This window comes from Camelus ferus, chromosome 25, assembly GCF_009834535.1.
Source record: "Camelus ferus isolate YT-003-E chromosome 25, BCGSAC_Cfer_1.0, whole genome shotgun sequence".
Classification (NCBI taxonomy): Eukaryota; Metazoa; Chordata; class Mammalia; order Artiodactyla; family Camelidae; genus Camelus; species Camelus ferus.
Genome location: NC_045720.1, coordinates 33,080,844 through 33,097,274, shown reverse-complemented (window position 1 = coordinate 33,097,274; position 16,431 = coordinate 33,080,844). Strand labels below are relative to the sequence as shown.

Below are 16,431 nucleotides of genomic sequence, written 5' to 3'. Positions count from 1 at the left end.
TTGGACACACTGTGCTAGAATCATTCAGAAAGAGCAAGCAGCGGATCCCCAGAAGGGCAGCAAAGTGCTGTTACCAGAGGAAGGGAGAATGGATGCATGGTAGGTGGGCCAAACCGTGCACCCATTGCAGGCACCTATACCAACACCAGGGGCGGGCGGACACCTTTTACATTCCCGGGGCATCTCTTGTCCTTTGTGCGCTGGGTTATCCCTAACTTGCCTGAGAAGGACCTCAGAAGGCTTGGTCTGAGGACTCCTTGAGTTTCTTACTATGGCACTGGCCTCTTTCTGAGTCAGGCCCTATCTTTATTTGCTAAACCAATGTCCACTCTGATTCACTTTTGCTTGTCATTCTAGTGTCCCCTAAGAGATCAGTAAGAATTATCCTGAGTCTAGCACATGGAGTAGGCAAAATGCATCCAGGTTTGGCCAAGTAAATAAATGAATCTTCAGGGGTCTGGTGAGATGTCTCCTGCCAGAGAGGCCCAGTGACTGTTTCTGCCTGTCAAATAAGGGAGACAATGCCAGCTTGTTTCTGACTGCATTTCCTTTATTTTTTCTATCTATCTATCTTTTTTATTTTTATAATAATTTTTAATAATTAGTTTTGTAAGTATTTTTATTTTTGAACATTATAATTTAAGATGGTCCTCTGGATTACCTTAATGGGATATAAATAAGTGGAATTCAATCTTCTAGATCCTAATGTGTCTAGATACTAATGTACTAGGTACTATGCTAAAAAAATACTTACTTACTTGTCCTTAGTGAGTGAGACATAGTTTCTGCTCTCATGAAACTTAGTCTAGTGAGTAATAGTCAAATGTGACAGAGACTGAGAATTACCTCCCTGTCTATTCCATCTTTCTTCCTATTTGTAACAGAATCCTCAAAATTTCTGGTTGTGCACATGGCTGCCGTGTGCCGCGTTAGTAACTACTTTCCCCAGCACCTTTGCAACTAAATGTTGCTGTGAAATTATGTGTTGCCAGTCAGATGTGAGCAGAGGTAATGCATGCAGCTCCCCAGTCATCTTGATTAAAGGCTCTCCTTTCTCTCACTTTTGTCTCCCTTCCTGCGGACTGGAATGTGCACATATGTGCTGGGGTCCAGCTTCAACCATGGGATAAGAACTATATCCTAACGGCCTGTCTCAAGTGGGGTTCCTGTAAGAGAAACAAGCCTGACAGGAAATGTTTTAAGAAATTTTTATCTCCATTATTCGAAGGATGGTACAAAGCTATACTAGTCTAGATACATAAGAGAAAAGTTAACTCATTATCAATGATGGATGCTTTAAAGCATTAAAGCTTAATTCTCTCAATTGGAAAAGGCTGCTTAAGGATACTGAAGTAAGAAAATAAAAGAAACCTGCATTCCTGGATGTCCACATGGACCACAGCCTCCAACCCATTTTGACAGCCTGCCCATCTCTGTACAATATAAGAGAATTTGAGCTGCTATGTCTTGTGGTGTCTTTTACACAGCAGCTTAGCCTTTTGTCTATCTAATTTATACCAATAGGAGAAAGCACATTGCTGTGGGACTCAAGAGAACTGGGTTCAAAGAGTTGTATGATGCTGGGCCAGTTGGTCTCAATCTGAGAAGATGAATAAGAACACTTTGGATATTGTCTTTGGCACAATGCTTCAACCAAGGGAGGCCATCTGGACAGACAGTAGCTACAGACTCAGGGAGAACAACTTTAATGCAATACCAGGAGGTGCTTTTTCCACTTGCCACCTGCCCAGAACCCTGTCCTAGAACTTTCTGGGGTACATACCCCTTATTCACAAACCCCAAATTTAAACTGCCAAGCAATGAAGTGGATATGTAAAAGAATTGCCAGAATAAACACTTTATGTGGCTGGCTTACTTCTGGGAGACACATCTTTCCCCAAAGACAAAAAGCTGTGGTTGCCAGCACAGTGGGTGCTAATAGTCATCTTAAGGGAATACCGTATTCTGGGTTCTACTGGGTTTTTGTTTCTCTCCAATATGTTGGCTTTGCAGCACCAAAGTCCAACCATTGATCTTCCTTCTTTATAGTTCTTATCTTATTGGTGCCTAAGGTGCAAAGCCCAGGGACACTGTCACATGTAAGTCTTGTAATCACTTACAAAATGGGGGAGGTATCAATCTAGATTTTATGGATGAGAAAACTGATGCCTGGAGAATTTTAAAAAACTCATGGAAGCCCCACAGAGCTATTAAGTGATAGTCTGTTTGGTTACTATTATACCATGCAGCCTCTAATTATTGAATAAAAATGGCCTGTATGGGAGATTGAACTTTTGACCCCAAATTTTCACCTCTCCCTGTATCTATATTCTTTACAAGTGACTTGATAGTTCCTCTCATCAGAGGCAGTGTACTTCCCTGACTCTTGACTTTGGACTTAGCTATATGACTTGCTTTGGCCAGTGAAATATGGGTGGACATCACTAGGTTCCTGTTCTGAGCCTAGATCTTAAGAGACTTCACAGTTCCTGCCTTCCCTCTGGGGTTTCATTGCCATGGGAAGAAGATGCCCTGAATGGCCAACTGCACAAAGGAGGGTGAGGAGAAGTCTCCGAAGGCAGTACTTCACCTTCATCCCAGGCCCCACCATGAACACACATGGAGCAGATCTGAGATCAACCCACAGCAAGGAACTGAGCCCAGACAGACTTGCAGATTGAAGCAGAGCACCCAGCTCAGCCCCGCCTAGAATAGGCCTGGCCAACCTGAAGACATGATGGCAAGAATAAATGAGTATTGCTCTAAGACACAGAGATGGTTTGTTATACATCAATAGCTGACTGAGACAATCTCTTAGAACACTTTTTATCCACTATGGAAATATGGTGCTGTCCTGAAATTGGGATGAGAGATACAATCATTCTGCTTATAAAAGCTCCCTGTAGCTTTAATGATAAAGGCCACACACTAACTGATCTGCAAACAGTCTTGGATCTGATCTTTTCCTAATTGTCCACTTCATTTCCTCCTCGACACACTCATTATGTTGGGTCCCCACATGGGTCACCGTGTTTCCCACCTCCATGTCTTTGTGTAGTCAGCAGCCTTCGCCTAGAATGTCTTGACTCTTCTGCCTAATTAATTCTAATTACTCTTCAGGATGAAGTAAAAACATCACCTCTCCCAAGAAGCTTTCTCTGCCCTCCAGGATGATTTACATGCCCCCTCACTTGTGCTTACCTTTAGTCTAGCCCTTATCACATTGTACTAAAACCACCTTTTTACATGCTTGTCTCTTCCATCTGCCTTTAATCGCCTTGAGAGCAGAGATTGTTTAATTTGTCTTTTATTCCTATAGACCCTGCCTCGACTTTAGGTTATAATCATTTATTCCTGTACAAGGTCCAGCACAGCCTAACCAGAGTTCTGACCTTTGCATAGCAAACATGCTTAGGTTGAGAATTTTACCTTCTTGGAAGCTCTTCGCTAATGATTAAGGAGGGTCATCAGCTTTTTCTGCTCTCCTGTGTCTTGATGAAAGCCTCTTTGCATGCCACTGAACAAGCGCCCTGGGCTTTCACACTTCTCTTTTGATTATACATTAATTACTCTCAACCACTGTCTATTGCCTTAATACAGTCACTCAGTCCTGGTGTTCTTATAATTTCTTCCCTATTTCTTTAATACATCACACCCTCTTTTTTGTGCTAAAATGTAAGGAAGTACTCAGTGAATAAAGAAACCAGCAACAAAGGAAATTCTGGAAGAGGGCTAACAGCTGCAGGCTGATTGTCTGCCAGCAGTACTCCCAGAAGTTGGGGAAATGAGGGCGCAGAGGCCTGAAGCACCATGGGATGCTGGAGGACTATGAGCAACTTAGAACTGGAGCTGGAGCTGGAACTGCATAGCTAAGAGTTAGTAGTAGAGTCAGAACCCGTGTCTTTCGAGAGTTAGCGTAGTTATTGTTCTGCTGTAATAAGCAATCTCTGTGAAATCAAATAAAGAAGCTGGATTCCTTGCTGACACGGGGGAAAAAGCCATGTGTTCTCCTTTTCTGCTTCCCAAACCCCTTCTCACAGGAACAGGACAGAGAGGTACAGAATAGGGGCCCTGGCAGGATTCTCATAGCTCAGGCTCTATTTCAACATTTGGGGGACCTTTCAGCTCCAGTCACTGATGCTTCCTTGGTGCCCCCTCCTCCTTCATACCCGCAGGTTCAAGGGATCATGTATAGCCAGCCCTTCAGGGAGACAAGAACGGTACCCATGACTACTGGGTGCTCCCTTTATCACCTCTTTCCTAAGAGGCCGAGGATGCAAGGAAGCTCTATCTTCCATTTCTAGGATCGTCACCACCCACCCTCCAACAGAGACAGGATCTTGTAGTATTTTAGAAGATCCTAAACTATCACTATGTTTTAAAGGTATAGTAATATCTCATAAACAATGAGACCAAGAAAGAAAAACCCAACTGGATTTGGTCCTGCAATTCTGGGAAAACTAAATTGTTAATCATATAATTGCAGAATAGCACATTCAAAATAAATATCAGACAATTCCTTTGAAATTATGGTGTTGGAAAACAGGGCCGCCACCTGGTATATTCTACATTTATTTGGTTTGGGGGAGTGTAATTTGGCTTCAATTCACTATAATTAGGAACAGTATTATAATGGAGTTTAGCTCAACTCATACACTGGGTTTTGACTTACGTGACACATGTTACCATTTTGGGTTTCTTACACAAGTCGAATGCTTTATTCTGAGCATGGTCTCCACCATAGTGCTGTTCCCTGCCGGGAGTGGAGGAATGGGTGGTGATTAAGATTCTGAAAGTATAATCAATTCCCTTATACTTAATTTTACCTCTCTGTTCTTACATGGCTCTGCAAGTCAACTTTACTCTCACGGTTATCCTGGCCAGCATAGTCTTATTAGTAGGACTTACAGCACAAATATTTGTTGAGTGCCTACTATGTGTCAGACAGCATTCTAAGTGCTGGGAATACATTAGGTAAAAAAAGTAGAACTCCCTACCCTTGAGGAATTTTCAAACAGTATACAATAAACATAATAAATAAGTACTATTACATAGTATATTGGAAAATGATAAGTGCTATGGGAAAAAAAGGTAGAGCAGGGAGAGAGTGACTGGGGCTCCGGGAAGGGGCTGGTTGCAGTATTAAATAGGTGGTCACGGTTGGCCTCACGGGTTAAATGGTGATAAATAATATCTACTCTGTAGGGCTGTTTATCAAGTTGTGAAGCTCTTAAAACAGACAAATAAATGCTATGAAAGCGCTTGTTTAATTAAATAAATAAAAACATCTTTGGTAAGATAACTGAACATAATGGGGTAGTATGGGGTCTAACAGGAGATGCAGATGTAAACACATAATTATAACATAACATGAAGTATGCACAAAAGATAGTGGTAACACAATGAGGATAAACTTGGTTTCCAGTGGTTATTATGAGCAGAGCCAAGGGCATAAAGGACGTTCCAGTTGGAGAGAGCAGCACTAAGAGATGTGGAGATACACAAATGTCACTGTACTCAGATGCTTAAAGCTTAAAGCCAGACATCAATAAAAACCAAAGGGGGAAAATGTTGTGGTAGAGCTACAAGCAAGGAGTCATTCATTTCAACTCCAAAGCAAATGGAGGGGCCTTATGGAGAAGGGCCCAGCATCATGGTTGACTGCACGGGCTGTGGAGTCAGGCTGGCTCAGTTCAGAGCGCTACCTCTGCACCTCACTAGTTCTATGATTTGACCTCTCTAATCCCCAGTGTCCTCATCTGTAATGTGGGTAATAATACCATCTCTTAGAGTTAGTAAGAAATCACAGTTAATGCATGTAAAGTCTTAGCATAAAGCACTCAATAAATGTTAAACTACTGTATTATTATTATTATTATTATTATCACATTACAAGTTGAACCTTGAGGGAGAACTTTGATTGGCACTAAAGGAATAATGAGAAAATGCCCAAAAGTCAAAAAGAATCTGACACATTTAAAGAACAGCAAATCAGTGCCACTTAAAATATGGTCATCATACGTGTCAGTATATGAACTGTTTTTACTGGTCCATGATGAGAGAAATAAAGAAATTGAGAGTAAACATTTAGAAATTAAAAGAAAACAAAAACAAATTGACAGTAATTTTATACTTGTGTACTTGTATACCTGTAGTGAAAACTGGGGCTTGTAGTTTATGTCTTTTTTTACTTTTCTAGCAAATTTTTAATTGCAGCTTTAAAAAATGACAATCCATGACTTTTTTGGAAATAATAAAACTTGTCCTTTACCCCAAACGATTTGAGAAAAAAAAAATTTGGTGGAGTTGGGTTTAGAGTACTGTAGAGATGATTCCAGAAAGATGGGCCAGGATCACATTGCGAGGAACTACTTTGAATGTCTCAGAGTTCATACTTTATTTGGTAGGCAACAGGGTTACTAAAGGTTTAGAGAGATGCTTAACTGAGGGTTAAGTGTGTGTAAGTAAATGGACATACACGTTTTGTACTTCTTAAAAAATTCCCAGTAGGCATGGTTTTTTGTTTGTTTTTTTAAATTAAAAGATTTTTTTTTTTTTTTGGTTAAAAGGAGAGATCCTAATTGCTCTGTGTTTCACAAAGATAACTGTTTGTATTTGACAAGAGTGTAGTTAAGTAAAGGAATTCAAATTATCAAAACAGAAAAAGTTGAAAATACGTGAGCACACACTTAGTGACCAGCAATGCAAGTGATTTGTTGAGATAAGCTACCCAGGGTCATCAGCCGAGTCTCCCTTCTTGGGCACCTTCACACAATTAACCAGAAACCAAAGAGACAGGACTCTTTCTGATCTCCCAGTTTGTGCTGTCTGCTCCACATTCCCGCATCATCGTCTCTCCAACAATCTTGCAAGATGGGAAAACGATGGCGTAACAATCGCTTACTGGTGGGCGGCATTTGACAGCTCTCAAGGCCGGGGTTTCCAGAAGGGTTGGCCAGGCTCGGAGGCAGAGCCAAACCTTCCACGTTTTCCCTTCAGCTTCACACCCCCACCTCCACCCCCTGCACAGCCGCTTAGCTCATTAACGCACGGGACACCACGCCCAGCCCTTCGCCGGACCTGAGGCTACAGCTCCCGAACCCACCCGTGACTCCCGCCCTGTCCCCAACCCCCCACCACCCCAGCCCAGAGGCCCAGGCCGTGCGGACCCGCGAGGGTCTGAGGGCGACGCTCGGGCCCTTTAGCCGCTAAATAAAGAAGCAAGGCTGCGGGGCCCAGGACAAAGGGTGTGACACTTATTTTCTAACAAGAGCCAGAAGTGAGAAGGTGAGGTGCCAGCCGGCCGGCCCGCGGCCCTCGGGGTCGCCCGAGTCGCAGCGAGGCCCGCGGGCGTTGCGGAGGCGGCGCCCGGGTCCCCGGCCCGGCCCTCCCGTCCGCGCCCGGAGCCCCGCGTCCCGGGCCACAGCGCCCCGCCTTCCCGGCCGCGGCGCAGGGGGGCAGGGCCGCGGTTCCTCCGCGACGCGCAGGGCCAGGGCCGCGTCGGGGGTGTGGCGCTGCCACCTGAAGGCCTGGGCCTCGAGCCTGCCCTAGGCGCTGTCGCCGCCGCCGCCGCCGCCGCCGCCGCGCTGCTCGACCAGGTGCGTTCGCCATGCCCGCGGGCGGCCGGGCCTGGCTCCTCCCGGCGGCCGGGCTGAGGCGGGGTGGGGTGAGGTGGCGGGGTGGACTTCCCAAGTCGCTCATTCGTGGGAGTGACTGACGGACGGGATGGGGAGGCCACCGGGAGACAGGCTGGGCCTGCGGCTTCCGCGACTCGGGCCCAGAAATGAGGAAGCCGAGTGCGGGCGCCCAGATGGAGGAGGATGCTGTGCGCCGCCCGCGGCGAGCGGGGCGCCAAGGTTCATTGGCCAAGGTCGCCTCCTCTTACCTCTCGTCTCCGGCGCGGGGGGAGGGGTGCCTGAGCCGCCGTCGCCCGCATCTGGAGCCCATTCCTCGTTCCCCTGAGCCTCCAGGGTACTTTATCAGGGCTCATTTGTGGTTCTTTTCTCTTTCTATCTCGTACTTCAGTTTTGGTATGCACGTCTAGGCTCCACACAGGCTCTTAGGCTCCATAAGGGCACAGCCCCCGTATGTCGGGTACTCACTGGTGCTCAGGAAGCAATGAATGAACGAGTGAGTTCCTATGAACTGGTGAGTTAATGAATCGGTGAATGAGTTCACATAAAGCAGAGCCGAAAGGAGGAATACGCGAATGGGTATCAGTACACATGACGTGGACGCAGTGGAGGCACAGGCTTAGAACTCTTCTGATAATTTTCCAAAAGCTGTGTAAATGTTGCACTCTTGTAAGTGGAGTCAGTCAGATTGTGGCTACTTGAAAGGAGTTCTGTGCTGTTTTTAAAGAAAATAATCACCAGAAGCACCGCCTCAGATTTCCACTTGAGGTAGATTTTCGTGTATGTGTTGCTTAAAACAAAGGAGGCTTTTTCTTGTCTGTGTTTTCTACTTTGGGCTTTGGAGAATCATTGTCACCATAATAATATTTAATGTATTCCTGAAAGATAAAGGTGAATCTGATTTTAGTAACTTGTTTGTAAAACCAGACATTTCTTTGAATTCAGGATTTTGAGGAATCTTGTTTGTTTTCCTGAGACGGGTGCTGGCTGGTTTGTGGGTGGCTGATGAAGGCTGAATATAGTTCAGAGAGGAAAAGAGAGACGTTTATCTGTGTGCAGACACTTTGGAAGTTACACTGGTTGAGACTGCTTTAATTTGATTGGCTACCGCATCAGTTCTAGGTTTCCAGACCTGGGTTTCTGAAAGGCTGGATGACTTTAGACTTGTCACTTGATCTCTTTAGGTCTCAGTTTCTTAATCTCCAAGATGCAGGAGGTTAGGTAGGACCCCGTCCTGAGTTAGTCTTCCAGGGTTCTCTTTTATCAGGTAAAAGATGAAGTTGCAGGTGACTTCATGAAGTCTGCTCACTCCCGCTGCTCTGCTCGGGATTCCATAGAATCTTGGCGCCACTATCTTCTCTGCAAATCACATCTAGTTCCTCTTCCTCCAAAAGGACCTGGGGGCTTGAGATGAGAATTATAGACTCTGGTTTGGTGGGGAGAAAGGAGGGCAAGATTACTTTGTGCATTGCCACAGGCCCCCGGCCCTGGGTCTAACTTGTTTCTAATGCAATCAGCCTGACAGTGCCATATATTTTCATTATATCTAGGGAGTTGTATCTCTATTTATTTGCCTGCATTTGAGATTAGTTATCATAGATCACAATGTTTTGGAACTGGAAGGACCTTAGAGAGTTTTTTTAAAGGCACTTAAAAAGTCATTTTATATAGATATTAAAATATTTTTTGCATGCCACATTTAACAAACACAAAGTCCCAGACGTGTTAAATAAAATAAAATTAATGTTACCTACTTCAGCTATTTCAACTCTGTTGGGAGAAGTGAAGCCAAACGTCGTGCTTGGTGAAAAAGACCAACTTTCTCTGACTCTTTTTCTCAAAGATCCACTTACGGGGTCATGTGTGGCTCAGGCATGGAATGTAACAGCTGACATTTATAAGGCACTGACCGCACCTAGAACTGTTATTTTTAACCTTTTTACTTACATTGCCCCATTTAATCCTCACTGTGGACCTAAGAGTTAGGTACAATTGTAATCCCTATTCAATCTTCCTAAATAGAAACCGTGCTTGGAAAATGGGTAAGTCAGGTGTTCAAAACATAGGCAGTTGGAGGCAGGGTTTCTCCCAGAAATAGAGACAATCTCTGCTAGGAAAAACGGTGTCATGTTGGATAATGTGGTCTCTGTGTGTGTTCCAGGATATATATTAAATTCTGGGCACTGTGTGTTAGTGAATTAAGAATGGGAGCCCAGGAATGATTTAAGACTGAATTACAGAGAATTGATTGTTATATCATTTTGAAAATTACTAAATTCCATTGGTACTCTGGTAAACTCTAATATTTTGACCTAGATGCTCATGCATCCTAATTTTAAACATGTTCAGATATATCTATCCAGGGAGTATAAAAAGGGTGACCTCAAGACCTATTTTCAGTGAGTAGCACTTAAGGGCTTTGAACTGTGAGTCCCAGGCACTGCCGTCTCTTGGGCTAGCTTTGGGTCCTTGGGACGCTGCTGCTTCCCAGCCTCCTCCTTTATAAGAACGGCAACTCAATGCAGACGAAATACGATGCCGACCTCACTGTAATCTAGGGGCAGAAATGCACGTTGAGTTTCCAAAACCCTGATAATTAATTGACAAGAGGAAAAGAGAGGCCCAAAAAGTAACTAGAAAATTATTTTGTGTCTTCTTTGTCCGTCACGTTTAGTCTCATAGAAGGCAGAGACCAGTTGGGGCTGCCTGAGAAACTGAGAGCCAGTGCCAGTTTGATTTAGCTCAGGAGGCTGAAACGCTCTGCCCTGAAGGCTGGTGTGGTGGAACAGACCTTCCCATTGCTCACAATATTATGAAAAAAACATTAAAGCAACAATTTTTATTACTTGCCCTGCAGCTAGAGCTTTAAAATGTACTTTGTTCTCCCCCTGCCCTCCCTCAACCACTTAGGTTTTAAAAACAAACAACCCATTCATGTGTTTGCTACATCAGATTATTAGTCCTTTTTTTTTTTTTTTTTTTTTTTTTTTTATTCTGGGCTCTGTTTCTTTAAAGCAGCAAAGGAGGACTGGTGTGCTTCTAGGTCTATGGAATTTTTCTTCAGTTCTTACTTTGTTCAGCATATATTCATTTCAGTAACCATTTATTGAGTGCATACTACGTGCCAGATAGAGATGAGTGAGATACTGAGTTTGGGTAGGAAAGGGATCCATCCACATATGGTTGCAGCACCAGGTGATGTGCAGTAGTGTCCGCTCATTCTCCCAGGAAAGAGGTGCAGTTAGAGCTTAGCAAGACTTCACAGAGGAGGTAAATTTGGAACGGGATTCTGAAGCTTAAGGGCTAAGAGGAGAGGGAGAGAAGGATGCTCTAAGCACAGAGAACTACATGGGCAAAGAAAAGGACGCAAGTATGAGCATAGCATCCCCAGGGAGAGATGGGGGTTCAGCATGGCTGTGGTAGAGAAGTCTTGTGATGCTGGGGCCAGAGAAAGAAGGTCCTTGAATGGTGTGTTATTTAGACTTAATCAGAGCTTAGATAATCTTTTTAAAGAGTTTTTAAGCTGAATTTTTAAGCAGAGGAGTGCTATGATTGGATTTTCTTTAGAAAATAGCTCCAGCAATAATTTTTCGGAGGACCCAGAGAGGGGAAAGCCAGGAGGCCAGAGGGAAATAAGGATGCTGTTGCTATAGTCCAGATGAAATAGCACCGGTTTGAGAGAGACTCGGAAAATAGGGAAGGCAGGATTTAATGACTAGTTGGATATGCGAAATCAGGTTGAAAATAATTCTGAGGTTTTGATTGCTTAACTGGTTATGATGATGCCACTGATGAGGATAATAAATGTAAGATGAGGAAGAGGTTTTGAGAGAATGACAGTGAGTAGAGGGAACTGGAACATCCAGGGGCGATCCCTAGTGTGCAGCCTTGACGGTAGCTGTACTGTGATGTCACAGCCAAGACCTGCCAAACTTTACAACAGGCCCTCGGTCTAAAAAGATAAATCACTTTAAAAAGAAGGGAAAAAATCACATTAGACTTTCTAATGATCCTTATATTTCAGATGAGTTTCTTAGAACTCTAATTCTTATGTAAGTTCTAGTGGAGAGAAAAAAGTTAGATACTCAAACAGTGAGGGATTATTACAAACCATCTAGAGAAACCAGAGTAGATAAACGCAGACAGGAGTGGTTGAAAGGAACACAGATAAGCAAATGGCAGGAGGGTAGCAGAGAGGACTGATTGCCGCAGACACGGGTAAAGGCAGATCTGGAATAGAGAGAAGGCATTTGAGCTGGTTCTTCAAAATAACGTACTTCTTAAGTGGCAAGAATATCACAAGCTTTGGTTTCTCATCTTATGCAGCTTGTTAGGAAAAAACAAACAGGAGATTGTTCATAGATGCTGTGCAGGGGGTTTGATCTTATTTTGCAAAGTGTTGGGAGACTTTGAACTAAGGGAAGAATAACAGATAGGATAAGATCAAGTGGAAAGGATAATGGTTAGGAGGAATTTTCAGAGTATTTAATGAATTCTGTGAGAAATAGTAGCTAACAAAGAAAAAGGTGGATCGATGTAGTGTTGTCTTAGTGTTGCGGCATTAGATTTGCTTGGAAAAAAGAATATATTATCATAGCACTTCAAATATAAGAAGAATTTTTACATTTGATTGTTACATTAGTGCCTGGTCGCACCCAGATATAGGTGCGCACCTATATCTGGGTGCGGCCAGGCACTATTATCTTTTCTTTATAAACTAAAAATTTGGATATTAAGGAGGCTGCAGTTCGCCTCAGATCCCTAGGTGGCAAGGACTCCAGGGCTTCTGACTTTCTGCCCTCTGCTCTGTCCATTGTATCAGAGCCTTGCGTTGCCTTGGAACCTTGGCCTTTTATAGGGTGTCCCCTCCACCTCCCACCATGTCACATCGTGTAAAAGTAAGAGTAAAGTAGATAATATCTGAAGGCCAACAAAACCAAGATCTCTGGAGACAGGGGCAGTGATGGAAAGGATCCTTAGTGCCAGCTCTGCTACGTGCAGTAGGGGTGGTCATGAAAGAGATTATGTGTGGCAATTGGATCATCCTTAAAATGCAATAGGAGAGTCCACCATATAAAACAGTCTTATGATTATGTCTTCCAAGAGGCAAATAACCCCTTTATAAGTGAACAATTAATCATGCCTTAATATATTATCTGGATAAGTCCAGACTTTCAAATATGGAGTTTGCTTAAGGCAAGATAACATCTGCAGTAAGCTACATCTACATTGATTATATTATAGGTAAAGCCTTTTCCAACTTGAGTATCAAACATGAAAACGGAAATCTGGAGCTGGAATCCCCTAATTATTTGGGGCCATTTAAAACATATTGAACTGTAATGATTTGTAGTTAAATCCATCTAGCTAACTTTACTGGATGTTGGGTGGGGTGAAGAAGCCCAGCTGGGAAATGGAGAGACAGGCTCATCACTGGCACTGCCCCTGGTCTGATGGTGGGACCCACAAGAGACAGGCATGAGTGTAATAAATCCATCAACATAGTGGGCCAGGGTAGGGAAACCAGAAACCTTTATGGGCCTTGAGTTCCACATCCTTATTAAAATGAAACCAAGTATAATTCAAAGCAAAGAGCGCTATGCTAGGTCTAGGGTTGTTTTATGTGGATAAAGGATAAAATCTACAAGGAAGACAGAATCGTTGTGACCTTTTATGGGCTAGGCATTTAAAAATACTTATCTTTAAAATATATAAAGGAAATGGTCAGAAGTATGAGACAATGACCAAAACAATATGTAGGAGGCTTTAAGATCTTTTGTTTACATGGCATATCAAGTAGACAAAAGACAAATGGTAACGTGCAGAAGACAAATGGTTGGATTTGAATAATATAATTAATGAGGTTGAAGAATATAATTCATAAGGGTGAATAGGGAAGTAGAAAGGTTCAATCCCATGATTGATTAAATGTTTATCAAATAATTATTTATGTTCTATATGAATGTATATGTGTGATGTATATTATATATGTATATATGGTCTCTTATTCACAGAAAATTCATTTCTTCTTCAGAACATTTATGAAAGATTGTAAAAATAGATTAATTGAAGAATTCAGTGAATTCCAGAGTCTTGCTGGTCTTGTGCTTCAGTCCTCTGGTTTAGTGTCTGTTTTCAGTTAACTTTGTAATAGACTGAAATGATAGAAAGAAAACATCCCCTTTCTTGATGCTGTCAAGTGGCTCATGTAATTAATCTTCCACCTTCTTATGTATGTGTCCTTTTTGTTCCCAGGACATCATTTTGAGATTCTTTTACCATTATCGAAATACTTTGGATCCATGTTACCTATAACTAACCTGAAGATGCATTTGTTACATTTGATTTGATTCCTCATCATTAATGCCCTGTGCTGTATTACAAAGTTTGCTATCTGAGACATCTGACTGTTCTTTCATTGGGTTTTTCTTTTCATTAACATTTCTGAGCTAAAGCTTGCAGAAAACTGGGGGCCATAGGAAGACTAGGGAATGAATGGAAAGTCACAAACCCCAATTAACTTTTTGAGAAGCAGAAGGCACGTCATGGAAATCAGCACTGTTCTGACTCCATTGCACTACCTATTCAGTCTAAATTTTAGAGGTTACCACTTAAGCTAATCACTCACTAGCAGCCTATATATTCTCTATAGTTTAACAGTTAAGAACATGGGCTTTGAAGTTAGTTTCCTGGGTTCAAATCTCAGCTCTGTCACCAACACCTGTATGATCTTGGACCAATTACATATCCTCTGTATGCCTCAGTTTCTCTATCTGTAAAAAGGGGAAAATAATTATAACTGCCTGTGGAGGTAGAATAATGTCCTCCCCTAAAGGTGCCCATGCCCTAATCCCCAGAACCTGTGAATATGATAGGTTACGTGGCAAAGGAGAATTAAGGTTGCAGATGGAATTAAGATCGCTCACTATCTGACCTTAAATCCATATCCTGGATTATGCGGATGGGCCCAAGTAACAGTGGAAGAGGGGGACAGAAGAGGAGTCAGAGTTAGGGAGATGTGACTGTGGAAGAATGGCGAGGGAGATGCAACGTTGCCGGCTTTGAAGATGGAGGAAGGAGGCCATGAGACAAGGGATGGGTGGCCATGAGAAGCTGGAAAAGGCAAAGATCCTTCCCTAGGGCCATCGGAAGGACTGCAGCCCTGCCAGCACTTTGATTTTACCTGGTGGCTCTAGTTCTGGATTTCTGACTACAGAACTGTAAGATAATAAATTTATATTGTTTAAGCCACTAAGTTTGTGATAATTTGTTGTGGCAGCAATAGGAAACTAATGCATTGTCCTATAGGTTTGTTGTAGGGTTAATAAATGTAAACACTTAGGACAGACCTGCTCAGTCAGTAGTAGCCACTAGCATAGTTATTTTTTTCATTGGTACTTTTGTTTCCCTCTTGTCTTTGCCCCTTTGTCATAGTTGTCTTGTGATTACCCAAAATTGTTGGAACCCACCCAACCTGCCCCAAGACTGTGGCCTTAGGAGTCTCTCACTCTCATGGCAGCCCATACTCTGTCTCCAGAAGTTTGTCAAAATACCATTTAGATATTCCTAGAGTTTATGGGTCCAGTCGTTTCTGCTCCAGGTAAGCAGATCTGGCCTGGGACTCTCTAGATTTGCCTCTCTTTCCATATTTTAGGGTGTTGGTTTGCCTTGCATCCTCACTTTTCTGCCGGGTCCAAGAAAAGTTGTTGATTTTCAGTTGGTTCTGTTTTATTTGTTGTTGTAAGGATGGGAGTGATGACGGATGGAGGGCAGTGCTGTCATTACTTATGGCTATAGTGAGCTCTTCTTTTCTCAAGAGATCTCCATCTCTACACTTGACCACTGATTTCTGTTCTCTGGGTTTCATCTCATCAGTTTCATACCCAAATATGCTTTCTGTGTGTTCTATTTCGGTTAATGGCATCTCAGTCTATGAGATAGCAGGTAATGTGATGTATCTGAAATATAGGGTGCAAAACAGGCTCAGAATCTGAGGTCATCCTTAACCCTTCCTTTTTTTCTCATCCTCAAAACTTAGTGGGTCACCAAATGCTGTTGTGTCCACCTGTGACAGCACCTGAATATTTCTGTTTTTATCCTCCCATCCTTCCTATCACGGTTCTAGTCATGCCCCCGCTTACTGTCTCTTGCCTTGATCAGGCAGAATCTCTTAAATCACTTCATCCTCCAGACTGCCTCAAGAGTTGGATCATAGGCTAGGTCACATTACTTCCCTTCTCAGAAGACCTACATTTTGAGAAATTGTCTCTGGAATAAAGTCTAAACTCTTAATATGATGTTTAATGTTCCTGAAGATTTGGCATGAAAATGTATTTCTCAGTGCTTTCCTGGTGTGTTCGCTTGCTGTATTATTTTGTTAGGGCTACTGTAACAAAATACCACCGAGTTGGTGGCTTAAACAGTAGAAACTTATTTTTTCACAGTTCTAGAGGCTGGAAGTCCAAGATCAAGGTGCCAGCAGGTTTGATTTCTTTTGAAGCTTCTCTCCTTGGCTTGCAGATGACCCCTGCTGTTTCGTCACATGATCATTTTTTTTTTTTTTGTCTGTTCACGTGCATCCCTGGTGTCTCTGTGTGTCCAAATGTCCTCTTCTTATAAGAACATCAGTCAGACTGTATTCGGGCCCATCCTAAAGCCCTCATTTTAACTTAACTACCTTTTTAAAGGCCCTATCTCCAAATACAGTTACATTCTGAGGCACTGGGTGTGAGAGCTTAAGCATGTAAATTGGGGTTGGGACACAATTCAGCTCATGACACCTACTACGTCCCTCCAT

At 42.9% G+C, this 16,431-nt stretch overlaps 1 protein-coding gene across 1 annotated transcript in view; it reads left to right on the top strand.

Moving 5' to 3' along the window:
• Positions 1-7,351: 7,351 nt before the first annotated feature.
• The window catches only part of CPQ (carboxypeptidase Q), a 389,854-nt gene continuing 380,774 nt past the window's right edge, over positions 7,352-16,431 (top strand). Inside the window, 1 exon segment of the mRNA XM_032468179.1 lies at positions 7,352-7,598. The gene's annotated coding sequence lies outside the window, so the exon portion shown is untranslated.